This window comes from Melopsittacus undulatus, chromosome 3 (assembly GCF_012275295.1).
Source record: "Melopsittacus undulatus isolate bMelUnd1 chromosome 3, bMelUnd1.mat.Z, whole genome shotgun sequence".
Taxonomy (NCBI): domain Eukaryota; kingdom Metazoa; phylum Chordata; class Aves; order Psittaciformes; family Psittaculidae; genus Melopsittacus; species Melopsittacus undulatus.
The window spans coordinates 112607787-112632305 of record NC_047529.1 but is presented as its reverse complement, the minus strand read 5'-3'; the positions used below and the strand labels follow the sequence as shown (position 1 = coordinate 112632305).

At 40.9% G+C, this 24519-nt stretch overlaps 1 protein-coding gene across 4 annotated transcripts in view; it reads right to left on the bottom strand.

Moving 5' to 3' along the window:
- PPM1B (protein phosphatase, Mg2+/Mn2+ dependent 1B) overlaps positions 1–24169 on the bottom strand; it is a 60840-nt gene extending 36671 nt beyond the window's left edge. The window contains exon 1 of one of the 4 annotated variants that reach the window (XM_034060507.1): positions 23951–24169. The gene's annotated coding sequence lies outside the window, so the exon portion shown is untranslated. Of the gene's footprint in view, positions 1–23442; positions 23542–23950 lie in introns of those variants that run through there. The other 3 variants (XM_034060504.1, XM_034060506.1, XM_034060505.1) reach the window with 3 other exon arrangements.
- Positions 24170–24519: the final 350 nt, after the last annotated feature.

The following is a 24519-nucleotide window of genomic DNA, read 5'->3' as shown; positions in this document are numbered from 1 at the left end:
ATTCAAGGAATCAAACTAAGCCAGAAAACGTAAATTACTTTCTGCCACTTCAGCTCTCTGAACCAGCTCAGGAAAGGCAGTCAAGTGCCAATGACAGAAATGTAGAACCAGCAGCTGCTGCTGATTCAGATTTGCCCAGAGCGTTGTGAAATTACACCTTAACTAGCACTAAATCATTAATGAACTCTGGAAAAGTATTTTGAAGGAACTAGACAGCAAGTACCTTAAATCATTTCGTTGGACTACACAGCAAAAGCCCTCCCCCAAAAGGTAAAATGTTTCAGTAAAAGAAGAGTTGTTTCCACATCCAAGAACTTTTATATTTGGGGGGGGGGACGACACAACACACCCCAACACAACAAAACACAAGCAGTACAGATTCACAGAGTTGCACAAAATAGCCTAATTCCCTCTTCTTAACTACACCAATGATAAGGGCATTAACACAGAACACAACTCCCTTCAAGACCTTCCTCCCACCTTCAGAAGATCCCCTTAATTAGGAAGGTACAGGGGGGCTTGCAGTGCTCAAAAGCCGCAGTTCTAAAGGCTACTAGAGTAGTGTCAGAAGTGGCTGACTAACAAAAGCAGACCGGAAGACAAGTATTACGCTTCCCAGAAGAGCAAGAGGCTTGACCTCTCCCAAATTCTCTTATGCTGCAGAGGATGTGAGAGCATTCATTAGACACAGGTGATTTTTAACCTTAGACAGGTAGCTTACAGTAGGGCAGCTTCACGTATATTTTGGTTTAATAGCATCTTATCCCAGAATATGCTCCTATTTACACCTTAATTATCAGAAGTGAGAAATACTATATGCAGTGTCCTAAAACACAGTAACACCTTAAGATAGGAACTCCATGACTGATCATTGCATAAAGAGGGGACACTACTCCTTACCTACCTCTACACAGCAGTGACTCCTCCAAATAAGCTGTACAATTCTTTTTTCCATATTAAAAGACACTTAGATTCTTGATACAGCTTTGGGATCACAAACTACCGTATCCAGCTCCCAATAATTTGTGTACAGAAAATGCTCACATACACCAATGAAAAGGTGTTACCCTGATTGCTCATCATAAATTACATCCCAAGAATAAAGCTGAATGCTTCCTATTAAGAGGCTTAGCAAAATAACAAGAAGTATTAAGTATTTAATTTGGGCTCCTTAGATCTTTAGAGTATGTAAATGCTCAATATCTGTGTAGGACTCAGTTCAGTAAACTTCTAAGTTTTTGCTATTAAGAAACTAATACCCTACAGTAGAATAGTTTTTAATTCAGCACAACTTAAATATTCCTTGGCTAATAGAGAATTTGAATTTCACCATGTTTACAGTATTTTCTCAGAAGGTACAGACTCTGCAGCCAAAGCTGTAAGTAAATCATTGCTGAAGAACTAAACCCGATATTTAGAAGTAAGCAAATGAAAAAGAAACAAATTATGCAGTCTTGAGTAATGTGAAGAACATGCTATTTTACAGAAGGGTAGGCATCAAATGCTGGTCTTCCTAATGATAAAGTACATACACCCCAGCAGCAAAACACTAATGATCCTCAAGCTGAATCCTAATGCTTAAAACCACACAAACCCACTACAACAATCAGTCCTCTGCAAGTTTCTGGGCAGAGAAGCACCAGGAAAACTGGCTTTATTCTGCTTCACAGACAGCTGTGACTCTGGCCTTCTACAGATAACCAAATCATTGCTGCTTTAAAACAAGTAAAAAAGCCAACCAACCAACCTGAGTATCAGTAGAAAGAGCTATAATCTAATGTGTCATAACTGACCTCATGACATCACAATACCACCACTGCTGATATCATCCCTCAGCGCTGTAAACTGGCTCACACAGAAGATAGTAAAAGATTTTGCAGAACTAAAAGATACTAGGAAGGAGAAGGAAAAGAGCACTAGTGTAAGCTTACCACAAGTTAGCTATATATTGCATCTCCCAATTGCATATTCCCAGCATACAGTAAACGTAAGATAACATCTTTGTCCTCAAAGAGGCATTCATTAGGTTACCTGATTTTTTTCCCAGGAACGTCAGAGCACACACCAAGGGAGTGCACCAGTTGTGCTTCTAGTTCATGCAGTAGCTCTCCCTTAGTCTACATATATGACAAAGCCTGAACTAAAACAGGAGTTAATTTATGTGTAATTACTTAAGACAATGCGCAACTTTCACCCTGAAGAGAAAGTTGTTCGTCCTTTGTAATAAAAGCATAATGAATTCTCTCTGCATCTGCTAAGTGGTACTTGGTTCTATACAAAAACATTGTGAATAAGCCAAGACTAGGCAAAGCCTTGGTTTGGGTTTTTGTGGCTGTGGGCTTTTTACACTGTCCCATCCCATCTCCCCCCTTCAAATGTGGAAGCTGCATTAACATGTTAATTATTACAACACTTAAAGAAAGGAGAATAAACAAAAGTTAAACTAAGAACTCAGTAATTTTGAAGCATTTAAACCTTTTTGAAGCAGTTGTAACTTTCTGAAGAAGTGGAATGGTATCTTGCCACTGCATTTCAGAAGTAACACCCAGAGCTTCCTAAAAAGCTAAATGTCGCCTTGAAATAAGTTTACTTGGGGTTCTAGTGAAAATTTGGTTCAGAAGTTTCAAGTCCACAGTTCCAACTTTATTGCCAGTTAGTCATTTGAACTAATCAGGATTGAATTTCCAACAGAAACACACTATTAGACTAGTATTTCACACTTGTCTAAAAGCTTGATAATACTATGGGCTTAGTTAGCATTCTAATTAGGTCTGTACTTTTAAGTATCACCTCACAAACGGTGGGCTTAAACTACAGCATCGGAAAGCTGCATTTTGATACATCTTACAAAAGCTATTCCAAACTTTTTCCTGCAAAATATATATTTAAAAGCATATAATATATATTATATATTATCTTTAATATATATTTATAAGGCACCTCTAATTCCTAAATTCTCTGTAATTCTCTTTTAGTTAAGCTTTAGATCAGTAAATTCACATTATGGCTATGCAGATGTCTTGGCAACAGTGACAGCTTAAGCAATATTTGTTCTCAGCAGCTCATTCCTGTTTCCACGCTATGTGGCTGAGCAACAGACGCAGATAGTTATGCTGGTACAAGTGAATGCCTGAAGGAGAGACTGCTCATGAAGCTGATGAGTAACTCAAACTCTATTGAATTATATGAGCAGAAGATGAATACCGAAAGCCAGCCTTACTAGAATTCAGAATGCATGTATGCAATATACATTTGCCTACTGGGAGATCAATGGCAAGCACTTACTCCTCCTGTTCTCCTGCAACAGATCAGAGTAATGCTTAACATAACCAAGCACAGAAATACGTCCATCAGTTATGCTGGACAGCTTTTCAAACATCCAGTTTCAGGAACGCTGAAAAGACATCTAACATGCTTCAGTACAAATATCCACATACAAAACCTCAGATTTTCAGTGATCTGATCTTTAGCTGAACTAATAAGAGACTATCTTCAAGAGTTAAAATATGCTTCATTTATGTTAGTGGGCTTTTGCAGAAAAATCTCAATTAAAACCACAAAGGATTGTAAGCAGAAAACTTCTATTTTGAACTAAGATATTTATTGGGACTGCTAGGACTTTCTAGAGAAGAGCTTACAAAAGTCTCTAACTAGCTCCTATTATACATATTACTCTCTACATTATATTATTACATTATAGCTGTAAGTAAAGTTTAGACATGCTTTATGTCTTCCATGGCAATCCAGGAGTTACAGATTGAGGAAGATGCATTCATACTCTGCATGGGTTTATGTTTCTTTTTTTTCTTTATGCAAAGGGCAGAGTATGCAAACATCCATCTTCTTGATGGAGATTCAGAATTGGAGCTCAGACATACAAGAGTGTACTGAAGTACCTATCTTTTGAGCACATTCCTATGGTGTTTCCCCATGAGGTAAATTTATTACCATCTTACAAGCTAGAATACCTAGGTAGCAAAAGTTAATGAGTCAGTTTGAAACCATCTGTCCATTTGTTGCCTTTGTGAACATCTGGCCTTCAAATCATTGTTAAAAAAAGTCACTGCAGGTGCATTACTTAGATTTTGTAAATACCCATCTGCTTAAAACAATCAGAACCCACAGCCTGAGCACTGGTTAAATGTGCTGTGAAAGAACCTGCCACACCTGGCATCTGACAGTGTTACAGAGCACATCTATTCGGAAGTGCTCTGGGCCTAAACGGCATGTCCCTCACGGAAGTGAGGTGTCTCATTCACTCTATCTACTATAGCAGTACTAAAAAGCATCCAGAGTTTGTCAAGCCTTTCCCCAGAAGAAGAGCAAGGCGTTACCAAACCATAGTATTATTCAAATTCAAGAGTAATCTTCCAAATAAACTTTTTCTGTTGATTATGCAGTAGAAAGGGCTTAGCCTTTTTCAGCTAAGGCTTGCAAGAAAACATCTAAAGAGTAACACCATAAAAAAACTCCTACAGAACCAGCTCTTAGGAAAAATCAGAGAAAGCAAAAGATTTCGGATCTGGTTTTGTAGCAAGCATGTGCATTTGGATAATAAACTCCATTGTTGCAGACATCAAAACATTATAGGACAAAGAGGTAAGAAACCTGACAATTTTCTCCAAAATTTTAAGATGCTCTAAGTGTAGGATATAAGCAGGAAGTCTGACACTGTTCAAAGGATTAATATCACTAAGTCTTCCAAAGGAAATGCTTACACAAGTGAAGAACAGATTCTGCGAAGGCCATTTTGATAACTCTTCTCTAAACAGTGTTCAGTGATTTTTAAGCCTGCCAAGAGTTGGAGTTCCCAAAAGTTAATTTTTCATCTGGGTAGAGAATCTCATCCTAGCATCTAGTGGCTTACAATGCATTCAGAACAAGTTAGCTTTTAGATCAAATCTTGCTATCACTATCAAAGCCAATAACGATTTATCCTCAATATCACATTGTGTATTTGTACTTCTCCTTATAGAAGAAAGCTTAAGCATGGTTTTTAGAACATGTCTTTCTGTACCAATCCTGTATTTAGAGCAAATGTCCCAAAAAGTATTCTTAAAGACACAATGGCATCACATATTGTCAGTGGAATGAAGTTTTTTTATTTCTTTATATGATACTGATGATTAGGTGGAGGACTTCACCTCTCTGCAAGTCTTATTCTTCCCCCACTTTCTAAGGGTAAGCCTTCAGGTATGAATGAACTAACTTGAGCCATTATAAGATGATTAAAATAAATTTGGATATAGCTGATGTGTAGTTACCGGAAGCACAAATTCTCTGCTGCACTATTTAGCCACTTGGATCTATCTGTGGGGTTTTTTTAGCCATATTACCACTTGCTAGGTTTATATTCAAATCAGTAGCATAAGAACACCAGTACTACAAGCTGCCAAGTATTAACACTTACTATGCTATAGGCATTTTCATGTTTACTGCAAAACACGCAACTTGGAAAGAGATAATTCAAGCATCTGTTATATCAACTAACAGCCTACACACACAATCTTCCAAAAGAACTAATTTAAATAACATGGGAACCGAAGGCTCCAAATAGGAATTGTTGAAACACAGTTATTTTTATCCCTCAATTACAGCTTTAGAACATCTTTTTTTCCCTTGGTTTCTTCCATGTTAAGTTTTTTCTAGCTACTAGTGAAGTTCCTTCAGTAACAACAGTACTGCCTTTGTGTAAATGAAAAGAATCAGTATGCAGAAATGCAAAGACATCTTAAAATTCTTAAGAGGGTCTATTTACTTAGAAAGTCACTCTCTTATTTCTAACACAGATTTACCACCCTCCTAAATCAAACCAGTTGAACTGATCTGGGTTGTGGTTCATTTCAAGAAAGGCATATCTCAAAGCATTTTTAAGGCAGCTATAAACAAATACTTCAGAGAAGCAGCTGGTCCTAAATGATACGTAATGGTATTCTCTTGTACTAACAGGATCAATACACCTGTAATCACATGACACATACTATTCAAGCCACAGTGTGCTATATGAAGTTAGGTTTCAGATCACAAATGGCTTGTCAGACTACTTCAGTGAACACAGTACTCCCCCCTGCACTTTCATAGCATGCTCTACTTTTCCAGCAGGCTAGAGAAACCTCTTCTTTACAAATATGAAGTCTAATTACAAAAATTACTATCTCTAGGAACTGCAGAGTGAAGCAAATTTCCATTACCTTTTTTTCTGGCAGCAGCCTCCAGTATCGTTGCCTGGACACATGGAATCATTTTCAGGTATCTGCATTGAGGCTATCTGAACTGCTTCACTTGTCATCTAAACAGAGGAGGACTTTGCAAGAAGCAGCCATTCGGCAACTTGCAAGCTTAAATACTCGAAGGTTTTGCCCAATTAGCACTACAACTTTAGTTTCACAATAAATCACTGACTCACTTTAAACCAATACAGTTTAAACTCTCTTGATCTGCATCATATATTTCAATGCTGCAATTTCAGATATATCTATTGACTAAGAACTGCTTTAATTTTGCTATTATGCAAGTATCACAATATGTGTCGAACTACACCTGCAAAAATTCAAAGGGCAATTTTGTCAATAAGAATGTTAAAGCTAACATGCAAGAAGACCATGCCACTTTCAAAAAAAATTAGAGAGGGTGCTTAAGGGCATTACAGGCAGTCAATGCAGTAATGATAGGTCTACACAGACTTGACAGCAAGAAGGATTCCAGGAAGCAAGCATGTTAATAATTCAACATTCATTTTACGCTACTCATCAGGTCAGACATCAGCTGCAGGCAACTGTGGATAACACAGATTAAGACACCATCTCCAGCTCCATCAAAGGTTAGTGCTCCTGTATGCTGTTGGCTGCCAGACATGCCATTGCTGGACTGAATGGTGATGGGAAATCAGGGCAAAGGCGCATAAAACCCCCACGTTAATTGTAGTATGGGGGCAGACACCCTACTCTCTCATCCCATTTAGAGAGGCAACATGTCAAGATACTTTAAAATTATTTGTCTTCCAAAGCTCACAGCTCAGCCTTGCCACTTAACTACATGTAAACCTTAACCTGTGTGTATTCTGAGGTATAACAAACTGTCTGGATTAAACTAGGTATCCATAAAAAATGTAACATCAAGCCACACAAAGGAACACTCGTAAGTATTTAGGCTTTTGCAGAACAACAACTAAAAGAATCTGATGAATTTAGCAGTTTAAGAAAAGTAGACATTCAGCTTGGGGATTACACAGATAATTCAGTAAAACCTACTATATAAAAACCAGAACCACAGTCACAACAAATTAGAAAATCGGTACATGAATAGAAGACTGCTGATGTGAGCCTTCAAACAGATGCTGAATTCAGCCTGAGTGCCAATTTCAGTAGGTTTCCACCTCCCTAAAATTGAAGAGCTAGCATTAGGCAATCAGCTGCCTACATGAAGTGCTACTTGTACTTTCCAGTCCCCAAAACATCTCCTACGTCCTTCTAAGTGACTCCATGTGAATGTCTCCACCATCTGTTCAATGGCTGGATACCATGGCCTTGTATTCCCCTTCTTACACAAACTCCTGTCTTGGCAAGGGATAGCTATGTGCCTCTCTGTATCTCTCTACTACTTTTTCAATTCTGCCCTTGAATGCCATAAATAGGTACCCCAGTCAACATTATCCCCAGCACTGGTCCCCCTGGCAGGAATTCCACTTGGTCTGCTACAGGTTTTATCCCCCTACTCCTAGCAATATTCCCTCCACTATGATATCCATCCAGGCGCAGTGTGGGAGCAACACAACAAATATTATTAGACATTTAGTTAAACTGTGCATGGAAGCTGAAGGCAATGGTATCACTCTGACAGATGATGCTACTGGCTCCTACCACTTCACTGGTGCTCTAACTTGCAGACAGATGACAACTGTTTATGTGCTTGAAGCTATGGCTTTACTGAAAGAAATGTATTTAACACCCCTTCCAAAGCACAGCAAGCTGATTCCCAGTTACATCCTGAGATTTGGAAAGCGACTAAAAACGTATTCAAGAGCTACAATATTGTATTCACAGAGAAATTACAAATGGCTAAGCACAGGACCTAAAAGTAAACCAGAAAGAGTTACTAAGGCACTGCTAATTTAGAAAGACATGCCATTTTATATCATGCAACTCAGTGTACCAGTTTTACAAGTAGGAACACCTATGCTACCCAAAAGACAGCTTTGCACAGCAAACATTAGTTACAACTAGCAACATACTTTATTTTAGTTAAGGAACACAGCTGCAGCTAGAGCTTATATGCCTCTGATCATTAGTGTATTTCCAGAGAAATATGCAGGAGTATTTAATAATACATATTCACAATACTCTGCAGAAATAAGTGTAATATGCAAGAAGCCAAGAATGCAGAAGTAGTACCACGTTGCAAGCCTTGGTATTCATGCTTTTTGTCATCTGATCAGTCTTACCTTAAAGGTAGTACAAAAGTAAAATTTCTTCCGGATCTTTTGTCCTTCTGATACAGATTCACTTTTGACTCTTCCTAGTATATAAGGGGTGAATAGAGCAGAAGAGCCTGTGAGTCTGAAAGTAGCAAGATGGAAGAATTGACCAATTTCTCTGCTAGTTCAACACTATATTCAAGAACTGCTTAGTAGCAACTTCACTGTAAACGGCCACATTAGTCCAGAAGTTCCTAGCTGTCTACGGTTACGCAACAAAATATCACATGAATGCCTTTCACTTGTCAGAGATGAAAGTATGAAATGATCTGAACTACATGCTTCAATGGCCACTACTTGCCAAGAAACTCCCACCATCAATACATTCCACCATCACATGTGAGCAAACCCATTTCCAAACCAGGAATATGTAAACCACCTAAGAGAAAAAGGCTGCATACATTTCTGTATATGCATGCCTGTTCAAGTGCAGAGAGGATGGAAAAGTCTGGCATACTAATGCAGTCATTTACAAGAATGTATCCAGTTCCCAGACTCAAAGGAGAAAAAAGGCTAAAAAGCTGAGATTCAAATTAATCTAAAGCACAGAAACCATGACCAAGAAGCCTGTTACGCTACAAATTTCTTAAAACTCAAAAGCATAAACACACCTGACTATTCACCAGAATCATCTTGGTTACAAAGAAATAAATGAAGTTCTCACAAAGACACGAGAAAGACTATCATACTTAAACCCACTATGCCCACTACACCAGCATACAATTTCTGCAGCATGAATTTACCTAAAACCTTTATTTTGGAGATGTCTACATGCAGCATTTGGGATGACAGCTTTTTTTCACAGGCCTGGGCAAAGCGGAAAGTGAATCAATCACAGAGAAACTGTGATTTAGTTTCCTTTTCCAGTCTCTTTCTTTCCACCAGTAGCTTCAAACAACAAATGCTCCAGAAATTGCTTTGTTTTATCACAAGGTTTGGAAAAATGTATGAAGGCAAGCAAGAGACAAGGCATACTGATCACTATGGAATTCCCAAACTTCTTTTTCAACACCAGGAATCTTTTTCCTTTCTTAGATAAAATGAACTTATTCAATGAATGTACCTTGCTTATGCCATGCTTTCTAAATAGGCGATTTCACGTAATAAATGCTTAATAGAAGAAACAGTCAAAGAGAGTAACTGATGATGTTTAAGTTATTTTATTTAGGAGCACTTGAAATAAATGTCACTCACACAAGGAATCAAGTTTTCAAATGGAACAAACTGTATTGATTAGTTTGACCACTTAGGTCCCTGCCATGGGTGATTGTTCACATAGAATGATTCAGAGTGAAGGGGACCTAAGAGGTCATCCAGTTCAACTTCCTTCTCAAAGTCTTACCTCCTATAATTTCTTAACAGTCATCCCTATTGTAAAAACTTTTCAACATATATGCACCCATTTCAATTTACAACCACTGCCTCTTTGTTTTAACACTGTGCACCTCAGGAAAGAGACTGGCTCCATCTTGGTATTCATCCCTGTATACACCAGATGGTTCATACTGGGACCCTCGTAAGCACTTTTTCTCCAGGGGAAACAGGGCCACAAAAAGCTCTCAGCATCCCTTCTGAGGTCACATACTCCAGCTCCTAGACATCCTGGTGGACTTGCCCTAAGTTTATCAGTGTTGGTCTTATTTGGGGTAAAGAGAACAGGAGCAAGCCTGCACTCAGTATTACAGATGCAGCCTGGGAATATCTGGAACAAATGCCAGCGAAAGGGGAATAAAGCTCTTTTCATTACTGACAGGGGGAAGTGCTGACTTGTATTTAGCCTGCTGTTCATCAGAACCAGGTCCTTTCCATAGAGCTACACTCCAACCAGTTTGTAGCTTTGCAGGGTTACTGATGCTTCTAGCATCGGTTGACCTTGTTGAACTCTGTGAGATTCCAATAGGCCCACTCTTCTAGACTTTGAGTACTTTAGGATGGCTGCCCTGCCTTTAAGCCACCCAGTTGTGTGTTTACCACAAACCTCATTAAGGTGCATTCCACCTATTCCACTGCGTCACTGATAAAGACATTAAAATAAAAAGTAAGTCACAACAGACCCTTGAGGAGCTCCAGCTGTAACTACAGTATGAACTATCAGCTACCCTTTGAGACAACTTTTCAACTGGTTTTAACTGTATCTAGTCATCCATTCACACTGTAAATGGGAGTATGCTGTGGGACACTACAAAGCCTTGCTAAGGTCAAAGTGAAAAAAAACAACCCAAACCAAACCACAAACATCCACAGTTCTCCCCTCAGCTGAAGACCTAGTCATTTGACAGAAGGTAGTCAGATGGGTCAAGCATGACTGACCCCTGGTAATGCCATGCTGACTACTTCCAGTCACCTTCTTCTAGGAGGGCCCAGAAATGTTTTGCTACAGGTTGATACAAACTATTACCGGCACTGCTATCAAAGTAAAGCAGTAGTTAATGCTTTTACCAAGTGAAATATAATAAAGAAAACTTTCCACAACATAGCAAGGATGCCTGAAACAGTGAAGAGGAACCATCTCTGGTTTCAACAGTTTGCAGGATTCAAACGTTCCAAAGCTAAAATCTAAAACCTCTGAGCATAAAAATAAGCAGGTCTCAACAAGAGAGCACAGCCATCAAGCAATTGAGTTTCTGGCTAATTTTCAAGGTATCTGGCAACAAGATGGTAATAGCAGCAGAGATTATGATAGGAAAAACTTGGTGTTCATAACTGTACCTAGTATGTTATAAAAACTGGTGGCTGAGAAAGGGAAGGAGTGGGGAAGACTAGCAAATGGCGAAGACAACTTAAGCATATTTCATTATGCACATTAGAAGGCATTTCTGAAATTCAGATGGATTACACACTTTCAGATGGGTTTAATTTCTCCCTGCCTATATTGAAAAAAACAAGCCACTTTGAGACCCCTGAACATGAACAACTACAGGAACTCTTGGACACAAAAACAGTCAGTGCCTGATAACTGCCAACTCTAGACTCTCCCAGTGATGACATTACTCATGTTTCATCCTAAATACTTCAGTCCCTTTGCAGATCCCCAAAACGTGCTTGAAGAAGGGAGCAGATAAGATACTCCAGGTCCACATTAAGCAGTGAACAATGACAAACCACAGTGGATGAGCAGAGGCTCATCTTATCCCCTAAGGAAATTTGCAAACGTGACAAAAAGCACAGAGAAACAGCTTGACTTGCTCAGGAACTTTCCAACAAACTCCTTACCATGACCTTTGCTATGTAAAGTTTCATTTTCTTCTGTATTCTCATGTGCTTACAGAATAAAAATATTCTTGTCAGCAAGTGCTGATATTTAATTAAACCGGAATGACTGCTGTGAAGGGAATCACATCAACATCTGTAGCAGGCTATGCATTTGGGGAAAATCCAAAGGAAGATATGGATATTTTTAATTTAGTTATTATACAAGTTTTAATATCAGCATTTTAATTGAGTGCTCTTTTACTTTAGGATTGCAACATGGCTGGTGACACTGCAGCAAATGCCACAGCTATGTGACTCCCAGTACAGTCTTCATCACCAGTAGCCTTCCAAATAAGTTTAGGACTTGCACTCACAAGACAGCTCATCAGGTATCCAAACCATTAATGTTAAGAACCAACACTAATAACTATACCTTAGAAGAACCTCCTTTGAAACATCTCAGAGTACAGTCTTACAAGAATATAAGCTAAGCTAAACCAGTAATTGCTGTAAGCTCACCTCCCGCCCTGTGTATTTTCTACTCCAACTTCTGCACCAGTAGTTGCCCTCATATTCTCATGCAGCAAATTGATTCAAGAGGCTGATCTAGAAGAAAATTAACCTCAGCAACAGATACCAGACATGCATACATCACGTAACTCTCACCATGAGATGAGACATAGCCAAATATCAGCATGAGCAGGAAGAAAGGCACATGGTCAGAAGGCTGCAGAAATACAACAGCACTAATATACTTAGCTGATTATACAAGAACCTTTTCTACAATGAAAGTCAGGATCACAAGTGGGTTCCAGAAGCAAATGCCTGAGCAGAAGCCTAACGAGATTTCTTTTTCTGCACTGTAACACTGAAAAATAGCAAAAAAAACCCAAACCAACAAACAAAAAACAATGAAAAAACCCACAAACAAATGATTCTAAGGACTTTAAACTAAAAAGAGGAATACCAGATGCTCACCAACTAGGCAGCATGTAACAGAAAGCTGTTTGGGTAGGGGGAGCCAACTCCCCATAATATAAGCTTTGGTTTTGTCTCTTATGTACATCAAGCAAGCCAGCCTCTAAGATGTTACATCCATTGGTTTTAAACATCTGAAAAGAAATAATAACAGTGCCTGGCTGACAAAGGATGTAAATATATGTACTGCCCACCATTCCCACTGTGGTAACAAAAGATTTAATGACTAGAAATCAATATAGAAGAAATTCAGAATTAAAAACTCGGCTTCAACTGAATTACACACTAGCTACTACTTTAACTGAGATGGGCTTACTTTTGCTCTGCCTCTAGCGTTTTGAAGGCACTACCCTTTGGCAGTTGAACCAAACAAGACTTACTGCTTTTTCCACTCTTAATAGAAAAATTATTTGGGTCACATAAACCCACTCTAATTTTCCTTTCCTTCTCTGAAGACAGTAGTTTAGCCAAGTACATCCTTTCAATCACTCAAAGACTTTCCAGGAACTCTTGCTTCCTCAGTAACAGTGATGCAAGTCTGCCAATTCTATGGCACCTTCACTCCATAATAAGAATAGATCATGACATGCACTATTTTCTCCTCTATTTGCAGGGCTTTTGACAAAGTTCAGGATAAAAACAAACAAAAAAAGCCACAGCCAACATTTACACAGTTCAGGAAAAAGCATTATAGACTAAATTTTCTCCCATCCACCCCAGCCCTTCTCAAGAAGGGACACAAAACCAGGAGAAAATGAGCTCAAATAAACCACACATCAATAAATATAAGGAGACTGAAGACTAACACAAAGAAGCTCCCACTACATTTCTCCCAGCAGTACAAATGTCAGTGGTCAACTTATACTTGTTAGATTTCATCCATGCCAGTATCAGAGTCATGATACCTCTGAAAGGCAATTACAGTAGGCTAGCAGCAGACAGCAGAACTTTGTAATAAGGAGTTGCATATTTGCTGATAAAAATCTTTCACATTATGAACTGACAAATGAATACAAAACAGAACCCTATGATAAGAGAATAAGGAAGAATACCCTTCAGTGAGTAACGTGCTCTGCCTACTTAAGTATTGTCTGGGTTAGCTTAAGTTTTCGGTGAATTTATGGCTTCAGTTCTTTAGAAAGTATTATATTTTTCTTCCTCATTAAGAGCACCAATTATTTCTTCTCCTGCCTTATTTCAGTTTATTTCTTGCAGTAACAGACTTTGACCCAAAGAAAGGAGAGAACAAACAGTAAGTAGAAAGAATCAACAGTTCTGAACTCAGAACAAAATAAACAGTGCAGAAGAAAGTTTGCTCATAGGTAGCCCAGGTTCACCAGTTCTTTTTGTACTCCTGATAGCTTTAGGTTATTGCTAAAACCAGATAAATAGAGGAAAAGGATGATGGAGATTCCAATACAGTGTTCTAGGACTGATTGACTTTAGAAAAGATTCAAGCACAAATCTGACAACTCGTGACAGATCTAAGCTGTCATGTCTGCTTTGTATGCAAGGGCTGTTTTAATCAGTGCTTCAATAAACAAACAAGACCTATGGAGGAAGGGACAACATAGACATACCAAGTAGTTTTCAACATTAGGGTGCTGTTATTTGTGGAACTGACAATATAACCAGGTTTCAAGTCTGGACAAACCTTAAGACACCTTTCAAGTTATGAAATTTACCCCAAGTTTTTGTTTGTACAAACACATTTGAATCTGGTAACCCCAAACAAGTAGTAACTGACCAGTGCTTTTCCTAGATGAGGCTTCCTTTCCCTCTATACAGACTTAAAAATAGGGAAAACTTAAGATTGAAAATAGGATGGTCATTAAATATATCTGAAAATATACAGTATTTTTCAAGGCAACTACTTTCCAACTATAAATTAATAGAGGGTTAAAAAAAAACCCCAAACCCAACAATTTCAGAGTACTTTCCCCAGTGACATTTTTCTGACTGGGTTAAATTCTATTCCCTGCCATTGGCAACTGCAGCCCACAGGCTCATTTCAAGAATCCTGACCTGTACTAGAATTTTATTTCTTCCCTTCTGACTCCATAAGTCAAGCCCTACCTTACTTCCTGTTAAATCATAAGTTGTTTTGACAGTCTGTAACCTTATCCTCTTCCCTCCCAAAGCCAGATATTCTAAGCTGACAGAATCCTGGTTTTTCCTTAAATTAAAACAATAGCACAGCAATAGTCAAAACCACATGGCACGCTGTTATGGTTAACAATAGCTACTATTTTGAGTTCATTAAGTATTTTTAGATTTCTTCTCTGGTCTAGAATTGCTTGTGTTTAGTGCATTCTGGTTAAGAAAGTGAGAAGTCATCCTATTGGATTTAATGTCACAAGCTAGATACTGGTCTTCAAAAGCTCTTAACTTCACTCTTACACTCAAATATAGTAATAAAACATACAGAAGCATAGACTTGGTTCACCGTAAGGCAAACCAAACGAAAACCAGAAGTGAAATAAATACTATTGGTTACTATGATAAAAAAAATAGGATGCAAACCAACATCACTCTGGCAGAGTACTAACAATGGTTTTCTTCCATGCCACACACAAAGCCTAAGTATTATTTCATTTTTAAAACACAGGAAAATGTTAAACTATAGCCTTTATCATTTATAAAAACCAGATGAGCTTTCAAATGTCTGCCTGCAGAGGAGCCTGCACAGCTATTTAACTCTAGCAAACACAGTGGAATGTTCTCTTTCCATCATAATAGTCCACAAAAATGGTATGCTTGTCTTTCTTTTGGGTCCACAAATGACTATTAAAAGAGAGACACCCAAAACTACTTACAGTTTCTTAACATTGTAGGAGATGCACAGAACCTAAAGGAGGGCTGGTTGTAAAACCTCCCTAAAAAACAAGCTGTTGCTATTATTAAAACATCTATTAAATGACTGAATGCCTATGAACTTCTAGGTTATCTTTTAAAAAGCAGTTCAAATTGTGGTGCACTTATGGAGGATTTACAAACAGGTTTCATACACGTGCCCTTACCCCCAACTCTAGCTATTGTTTTCACAAGATTGTTTCCCTTTTGCTTATGTATAAACCCCCTACTACTTGAAGTTTTATGCACAACCTTCTACTAACTTAGAAAAAGCACTCCTCAGAGTAACATAATCAGGCACAACCTAGACTTTGGATGATTCCAATAATTCATCCACCAGGTTAAGCAATCAGTAAGAAAAACAGCAGGAAAGACATCACTTCAGAGAAAAGGAAAAGTGAAACACGAAATCCCTTGCTGCAATATATCTCCTAAAAGAGTGCTAAAGATGCAAGAAGCATGACAAGCTAGCAAATGGATAAGCATCACATCTGAGGAGTCAGTTTAATATACCTGTATGTAGTAGCCTCACAATTACTGGATAATACTTACTAAAGATGCCTGTAAATCCAACCTTTAATTAGACATTATTAATAACCTTCTTAGAGGCATCACTTCAGTTCTTGTGTATGACACACAAAGTGAGATGTTCATGAGTCTTAGCAGACTACATTGTGCACTGGCGCTCTATTGAGATAGATGGAGCTGCTTTTGCCTTCTAAGATGTAGGACTGATCTACATTGACTACCTCAGAGAGTCAACAGACAACCTCTATTAGGACTGGATTCCAGTTTTACAACCCCTGAAATACGAAAAATCTTTGTCTTGAATACGCATATTAAAGAGGACCCTTTTCTTGAAAAAAAGGGCCATAAACAGTTTTTCCTCCAATGCTCCAAAAAGAATCAAATTTTAAATGTTGGACAGTAGAAACCAATGCCTGCAACTAGTACCATATCTGAAGTAAGGTCCTGTGCACAAAGTGGTATTCTTTTGACCACAGTGAGAACTAGAAAAAATAAAACAAGTATTTTATTACTATACTAGGGAAATGGAGAGAGGAACAGAAAGGACACAGTATCTGAGTAGTATCTGTGCTACCTTTCATACCTTTTCAGAAGCTCTCTGAAGTCAGTGCTTTGAGTATAGACCCACTTAAACTGGAAGCAAAAGGAACAATTTCTTCAGCTTTATACACTGAAGACAGAACTCAGAGCTCAGCCTACAGTACTGTATCACTTCAGTACAGTACTTCTCATCTGAAGTTTCAAAGCAGATTACAGTTTCAGCAGCTTTTCAAGGTCACAAGGGCAATCAAAAACACAAGTCCCCTCCCCCTCCAATTCCTAATCCACCACCTTCAAAATCCACTCTAGGTCTCCTTCAGAGACTTCAATACCTCATTCATTTTCAAAACTTTCATTCACTTCTCCTAGAATCATGGTCCAAAACTACCATATGTGGTAACAGTGTGTATTGTAAAAGGCTACAATACATATCAAAGGTGACTTTAGACCTGTCTGTATTTACTCAGAGGTGGTTTAATAAGCATGCGGATACTCTTAAAAACTTTATCTATCCTACAGAGAAGACTTTTAGTAGCCCTTAAGTTGTTGTCATTAGGAACCTAATCTTCTACTTCCAGATACATTGCCTGGAATGCTGGGGGAGAAGGGAGAATACTACTAACACTTCTGGAATAAATGTTAAATAGTGGTAAATATAAAAAGACAGCAAAGCAAGAGATAACATTAGTGGAAAATAAGTTACAAATTTAGAAAGCCAAGCCACTGTGTGTGTCATTCCACACCCCCCCCCCAAGTTTTATTGAAACTGGCCTCAGTCCAGAAGATAACACAAGGGTAAATATTTCATAGATAATCTGGTCCAGTGAGTTCTGTGGAAATAGAAGTCAGATCAAGGAGAGAGGCCCAAATTAGTTCCCCTTCAGGACAAGTGCAGCAGCAGCTCAGCTATGTTACCAAAAACCAACTTCCCGTACAGGACAGCAGGACAGATAGTGCCCCAAACACGTGAAAATACTCTCATAGCTCACAATACAGTATACCCAGAAAAATCCAACCAAAGACACAAAGCCACAGGAAGTCAGGTTTCATAACCTGTTGCTCACACAGCTAGTTTCATTCTTGATTAACTGAGGTCAAACTGAAAGAACTACTTTCTAGAATTTATTGTACTCTTAACACCAGCCATTTCCACACACAGTTTCAAAACTAGGGACAATAATTTGGGAACAGAGACTTAGATACCTGTTCAGATAAACAAACAATCCTTACTCAAAGAGCAGCAAGACAGTTTCTGCAGTCCTGACAACAGCACTCTGGAGGCAGGAGAAGGCAGAATCCAGCACCACACGTAGACCAACACCCTCTGCAATCCCCAGCATGCTTTTTAGAGACCCAGTCTGTACTGCCTATTCACTTAAGGGAGCCTTCAAGCAGTAGTAACTAAACTAAGCCGCCAACACACATCTAAAAAGTTAGGCTGCACTGTGAATTTGAGTGTTCCTTTTCCTGGAGTAACTATAGCAGCAGTGTATTACCACTCACGTGTTTTTACTTCCACCCCTTTGGACCTAGGAGTATCACAAGCTAGTGGAATATGTCTAGGAAAGTTCTCTGAATGAAGTTAAACAAACCCCAAGGATCCACACAATTCCTGCAACACCTACATTTCCTGTTTCATAAACCTGTTAAAGTAGCACTGAAAATGCAACCCAATAACCCACATCAATGGCTCCACTGTAGCTGGTGATAGAAAAGGTAGAGTAGCATGTGCTCAATCATGCTTTATATTACTTGCACATCAGCTTAACCAACAAAGCTACCTAGAAGTTTTTTGTTGTTATTGCTTGAAATAAGCTGACAAACATAATATTCATTGTTTCAGTTTTCCACTTGAATCAAAATATCAGTTCTTTACAAATAACTCCAACATTTGATGGAGTCGCTAAGTTTTCTTTTGCTACACGAAATGTTAAATGCAAGTGAGTTTTGAATAAACAATACTGGCTTTAGTAAGACAGATAAGCTACCAAGAACAGGGCATAACAGTATAGTATGAATTCATTACAATAAAGTGTTACCTCCTCTACACAACAAAATCATTATCATCTCACTTCATTACGTCCTTGATAAAAACAATTAATTCATATACTAACAATGCAGAGCCATGTTTGCTCTACATTCAGTAAAGGTCAACTTCCTGCACTGGGGGGCAGGCACAGAACTAGGATTACTGAAGACAACATTTTCTGTTAACACACTAATCCCCTGAAAACTGCTAAGAAAGACCTACGCTTTCCTTTCTAACTGAAGTTTGTGATCATTGACTTCTCATCACCATAGATACTAAAGGGCCATCTTAAGCTCTCCAGTAGACTAGTTTGAAACATCTTTAAATGCTGTTTTTCTGAGCTGAATTCCTGTTAACCCTTGTGAAAATAGATTTAAGTACCTAGCTGTACTATTTGACAGAAAACTCAATGAAAAGGTTACTTCCCATGAAAGATTAAGAGAACTTCTGCCAAAATAACACACTGAAGTAATGTTAATGAGAAACTAATGGTGCATGGGGAAAAAGAGTTGTGGGTGACATTTTTCCTAGCAGAACAATAGCTGAGCCTGAATAATTTCCTCTGAAATTATAAGAATGGCTGCTGTCCACCGAGATATGGCATTGTCCCTTCTATAAATTTCTACATTAAAACATCTTCTCTCCCAATGGAATTTTTCTGGGAGCCAGAAGATTAATTTAACCTACACTCATTGGCAACCCTTGTGTTTCATCATGCCAATAACGTCTCAAGAAGTTGGGATGAACTGAACTGCTCATTGTAAGGAACTGAGATAAGCTACACAAGCTCACTTATTTCTTACCATCTCATGCAAAGGTTTTCAGACGAGCTTCCTTTGAGTGGCACTCATTAGTTCTTCAGTATTTTTACTTGGCTTTAGCACAGACAAATCTGTACAAGATTCATTTGCCAGATTTTAGGCAGTTTGACCAACGTTTCCCATGCTAGGTATATCTGCCCAAGACTGAAAGACACCAGCCAAAAAGCTTAGAAGTTTGCAAGTTTGTCTGTTAAACAGGTTTGATGATCTTTTTGGAAACTCAGCATCCTTGTTCTTGCACCTGGGACACATCTTCCATTGTCAATGCAAACAATTTCTCTCTTCTGGGTTTCTGTAGTCTGTTACTTCAGTTTGGGTGCCTTTTTCATTATTCCCCTCCACCCCCCATTAAGAACCTGCAATGACTTGTCCAGATTTTTAAGTTAAATTCCCTGATGGCTTTATGTATACTAAATATGCTGAAGATCAGGGCTAAACCAGACCTTCCTTGAAGTTTCATAAAACATTTATCCTGCATTCACACTGCTAACACACAGTGAGAAGGAAGAAGCCATAGTGCACGCTTTGTACCTCTATAAGCCAAATCTTGAAGATGATCAATCATAAACAACCAAACAACAGAATGAGAGAAGAGAAAGAGAGGGAAGGATCCAAGATAGCAAAAAACTTTTATTTTAACAGTTTTCCAAAGGAACAACCATTGCTCTCCTCCAGTCTGAGGCCAATATTCAGATCAACTCACTTGGGTTGTTAAGAGGCCCAAAATCTGAAGACTGCTACTTCTTTTTCACTGAGAGAAAACCTGTTTGTACAATGTTGTCAGAATTAAGAGAAAATAACAAACAGAGCATCCTTGATGCAGTCAGGGTGGTGGGCAGAAAAAAATTTACATTAGAGAAAACAAATACTAGAAACACAAAGATATGCATGACCTGTTGCAGTAATCACTCTCCACAATCCATACATGGAGTGCAGAGCTTGCATTCTTTCACCAAGGCTTTCCCATTCACTTGGAAGAGATTTTGCTTCCAAAAACCAATGGTAAGCTAGCTGTCTTCCAGTGATGACTGGAAAAGAACAGCTATTTAGCACTCAAAAGCTACAGCACTAGGCCTGTGCGGCAGATTTAAGCATTCCTACTGGACAGATGATCCAAGAGTAACAAATGATCACTTTCAATTTATTTCTTTTTAACACATAAATTCTGAAACAAACAAAACCCAACAAACAAAATATACAAATGAAAAACCACCCACACATACTCCTAGGAACATTATGGCAGCATTTAGCTAGGTATGCTGCAGTTTGCTGCATTCAAGATTGACATTACTTTCTGAACATACAACCCCATCCCTCCCTGCAGTCTGAATAAACCATGCTCCAAAGAGTGGTATTCATAGTTATAATACCTCACAGACACCAATATTTAGATACAATATTAAGAGTGGATTTTTACTGTCTTTCCCTTTTTTTTTGTAATATGGAGGCAACACATTCGTGTAATAAATACTCGTTCTCAGTTGCCCCTTCTGAGAGCAGTAGTTCCTGACACTGAGCACCTTAAAAGACTATGCTCAAAACAGATTTCACAAGATTTAATTTCAACTGTGATGGGCTTATATTTCTGCAAGACAGGGTCTCAAGTTTAGTAAGTCAGAAGCACACAGTGATCACCGCTGGAAAAGTTTAAGTAAACAGTGCTAATTCCACACTGGAGACAAGAGGGGAACTGGATTACCCAGGATAATTACTACAAAGACTACTCTTTTCTATAGTTCTCTAGTTTCTTACCTCACTAACTGGCCACCTCACAACTACTGCAACAGAAAAATAGTTCTATGCACTCTCCATACAACATTAATTCTGATTTTCCCTCATCTTTTTCTTATGTGTCTTAATTAAATCATCATCCTATATAACAACCTCCTCTAAATATCTGTGCAGAGCAGGAGAAAAGGGGCTGTGTAAACAAATAATGCCATTACAAAGCTGCAGAACATCAGATACACACATGCAATTTTTCCTCATTTCCACCTGAGCCAAGCAGCTTTCCATTCTAAATGAATCATCTCTTCACACATCTCTGACCCTCAAATGTTCATGCACTAACCCTCTCAAATGCAAGTGTATGTTCAATACAAAAGATTTCATACCTTCTGGATACATGTGCTCAGTTAAAGTGTATAAAGTTATATATAACACACATCATAAATATATATATAGCAGACATTTGAGCCCGAGCTCACACATATATGGGGGCTTGTCTACACCACATTAAGTGTTGCTGACCTATCAACACCATTACAAGTGCTAGTTTCAGCAAATTTAGCCAGTGGAACAAAAAGAATGAAGCAGACAAAAAGCACCTTAAACAGAAACCCCTTGACTGTTTTGTAGTCTCCTTTAATCTGATTATATTCACAAAGGTCACAAATTGCCCAATCTTCATTCACTTTTTTGGTCTGTTTTTAGCTTCCACTGGCTGTCACAACTACAAAACATTTCTCTCCATAGCAAGAGGAGCGAAGAATCCCCACAGCCTCCCACCTGCTCAGGACATACCTGGGACACCAGACCCAGTTTATCACCTCTTCACCCCACCATTTCAACTTCTCCTAGCCCCAGCCAAAACCACTTGCCTCCTCTCCACACACAGGCTAGAGGTCCCACTAACTCAGCAATACAAAAACTCCAGTCTCCCTTTTGCACAAATGCCATTCCCCTGATACACACACATATACATAGACTAACAATCTTCACCCTGTATATGCATAATCCCAAAAAATTCATCAGCTCCTCCTTTTTCAAAGGTACACAAATCTGTCAAAGACTCCACCATTCATTTCTACCTCTACATATTCACCCAAGTCCCCTCACTTTCTTATGATCCATGGAAATCTACCCACAAGAGTGTATTGATGCCCTTATAGTCAGAAATTTATACTGCCTGACACCTGTCACAAACACAGGTACCTACAGGCTTTCCTCCAAACAGCACTATCATGACCCCAACACCACCTGGCATTTGCTACACGCTTTCCAATTTGTATCCAATGGCTCAAACAACAAACATCCAACACAAAGCCTTTCAGTTTCACCAACAAATGAGACAGCAGTTGACAGTACCTTTCATGTTCCCAGCACAGGGACAGCCTCAATGCCCGAGAAACAGGGCTCTCTGAACTGGTGACAGGCAGGCATCCCTCTCAGCTCTCCGTGCAAGCAGCAAACCAATGTACACGCAGCAGGAACATGAGTGCCTTTCTGTCCACATACCATCTCATATTACACACGAAGGTCTCTCACATTAAGTCTAACCACACTGGCCACCAAACAAAACAAGTTCAGAACCTTGTAGCAACCTGTTACCACTGTTCCTTTAAGGTGTACATAGGCTTACCACCCAAAGCCTCCCTCCTCCACAACACTCAGAAGCCAGCCAAGTTATCACCTTACTTTTCACAACACACACAGTATTGTTTACCTATCACTCCTAAATTCTTAGGCGCTCATATACCACTATTCCTAAATACATGTGGTTTCACGCACCGTCTGTATCCCCACAGTACAAACACATCCCTCAACCTACCACAGCACACAAAGCAACAGAGATTTTTCCAGCTGCCTCCAGCCCATCAAATTGACTCCCTGCCTTCAACTAGCCACAAATTACAGTAAAAGCATATCCACGTTTACATCCAGTGGGTTCACAGAGCCAGCGAGTCCCAAACTACAGAGGAGAACTGCCTTCAACTTCTTTCCCCTTCCGCGCCAGAGGCAGCACCCAGGCACTGCCCATCTGTGACTTCACCCCCCTGCACACCACCACCTCGTCACCAGCACTCAGACCCAACGGCAGCCTCCCGCTCCAACACCAAGGCCGTTCCGCAGCTCGCCACCTCCCACCACCCCACCCCGTCGGTAAACACCGACCCCGCCACTCCCCCAGCCCCGGCCAATACACGTGCATAGGCTCGGTCCACCGGCCGCCCAGACCGTGCTCCGCACGCAGGCACCGGTCTGCCAGCCGCCTCCAGGCCCCTTCCCCTCCCCGCACACCGCCTTACCCACGCGGGGCCCGGCCGGCCCGCTCCGCAACCCGCAGCGGTCGGCGTGCGGGGCCTGGCCCGCCGGGCCTTCTGCCACCGCCCCGGCCCGCCCCATGGAGGGCGGGCCAGCCGGCCCCCATCCCCAGCTACACCGCGGGCTCGGTTTCCCCGCCGCTTCCTCGCCGTTCCTCCCCCGTGCGCCTGCCCCGGCTCCCCCACTGGGATGGAGACCGAGCCCGTACGGCCACCAGCCCTCTTTCTCTTCCCCCGGAGGGAAGAGTCGTCGGCCGGGCCTGCGCGGCGCCCGCCCCCCGGGGAGGCTCAGCAGCAGGCCCTGCCCGCCGCCCCCCGGGAGCAGGCCGGCGCTGCCAGCCCCCACTTCCCACGGCACCGCGCAGGCCCCGCCGCTCGGCAACATGCGCGCCCAGGCCCGGCCTGCCCTCCCGGACCCTTGCCCCTCTACACCCTCCCCGGCGCGGCTACGACCCACTCGCCCGTGCTCCACGGCAGGCCCTAACCTCTCTACCTGTCGGCGGACGAGCGCCGGCGTCCCCCGGCGTCCGAGCCCCAGGAGGCCGTTGCAGGGCCCGGCCCGGGTGACTGGACCCTGTGTCGGCCTCAGGCCCAGCGCTGGCCGCCGCCGGCCGCGGTCGCCTCCCGTTCGCGCACTCCGAGCGCCGCCAGCAGCGCGGACATGTTGGGAGCCCCTGTCCCAGAGGCCGCAGCTCGGCCCGCCCTCCCCACCGCACACGTCACAGCGCCCCGGGAGGGGCGGGCGGGGCACGGCACACGGACCCGCCCCCACCGCCCCGCGACCGTTACCGGCCGGGCCGCCTCGCGTCCTCCCCAGTCTAGTGGCTGCCGCTGCCGTCGCTCACCCTGTCACCCCAGTGACCATTGGCCTCTCGCCTTGCCGGCTCTACCCTGCTTTGGTGTCATTGGTAGAGCCTTTCGCCGCTCACCCGCCAGCCCCGCCCGAAACCTTTCTCCCGATTGGGCCTTTCCCCTGTGTTTGGTCACAATTGGCTGCGGCTCTCGTCAGTCACGGAGCCACCGCACGGACTCTGCCTCTCTCCGCACGTTTTACCCGGCCTC